The following is a 1,139-nucleotide window of genomic DNA, read 5'->3' as shown; positions in this document are numbered from 1 at the left end:
ACGTTCAGGCTGACATGGCTGGCGTGATTGTCGAGCACCAGGACAACTGAATTGTCCTTGCTTGCCCCTATGTGCTTCACGATGTGCTGCATTACCTTCTCAAAGTTTCAGACGTCATCCACCCGCTGCTGTGACACAGCTGCAGCGATCCCTCCGGGGCGTCTTCCATCAGATTCTCCCGGAGAGTCTTCCTTGGAAATACGTAGGCAGGGGGAAGGTATGCCCCAAGTGGCAGTCGCAGCGACCTACATCGTGACAAGTTCACCCCTCTCCGCAGAGGTGACCTTCTCGACCTGTTTGTCTCTCTTTCCAGCAATGACGTTTCTAGGCTTCTGTACAGTCGTGAATCCAGTTTTATCCAAATTTAAAATCCTCGCACCTAAGATTCCCGTCTGTTTCAGGGCCTCAGACAGGTTTCCGAAGAATTCCTCGACATTGTGCCTGTTGAAGACTCCAGCTCACGCGATGGATGTAGCTTCAGGTTTCCGCGGTGCCAGCTGGGTGTTCCTTTTCATAAAGGCCTTCATCCACTCGCGCCCCGCTTCTTCATTTTCAGCCCAGGAGGCGGGAAAATGTTTGTCCTTTTTAACTGCCATTTGGTAGGCAATTGCACGTGTTTGCTTGTGCGTTAAACCATGGAACATCTTCGAGCACTGCATCACATCTTCACTGAGGGCTTGCTCCTCGTCAGCAGTGAATATCTTCGAATGACTGTAGTTGGTCTCAAGACGAGCTACAGGATCGACACTCTGCTTTGCGACATGCCTTACAAGGACGCTTTTGCTCACACTGTGGGCTTCTGCAGCTTTTCTCAGACTCACTCCCCCTTCTACAACATCTTTGACAGCCAGCAGCATTGAATCATGAGATACGTCCGCGTACCCCTTTTGTTTTCTAACGTATACACGTGGCATGGTTCTGAAAGAAGAAAAAAAGTAATTAAGTTTCGATAAAAACAGCTATATCAATTTATAGGTATGCATAGTGTTATGCACGAGTGACGTTAATAGCTCCTGCAGGAGAATTGGGACATCTGCATGACAAAAGGGACGGGTGTCCCGATTCTCCTGCAGCGCACGCTAGCTGCTAGACGAGTTCTCCGCCGTTCGTCAATTGGCTTGTATAATTTTAAATGCAAG

This window comes from Pollicipes pollicipes, unplaced genomic scaffold (genome assembly GCF_011947565.3).
Source record: "Pollicipes pollicipes isolate AB1234 unplaced genomic scaffold, Ppol_2.1 Scaffold_4295;HRSCAF=5057_pilon_pilon_pilon, whole genome shotgun sequence".
Lineage (NCBI taxonomy): Eukaryota > Metazoa > Arthropoda > Thecostraca > Pollicipedomorpha > Pollicipedidae > Pollicipes > Pollicipes pollicipes.
Note: the sequence above shows the minus strand (reverse complement) of the source record.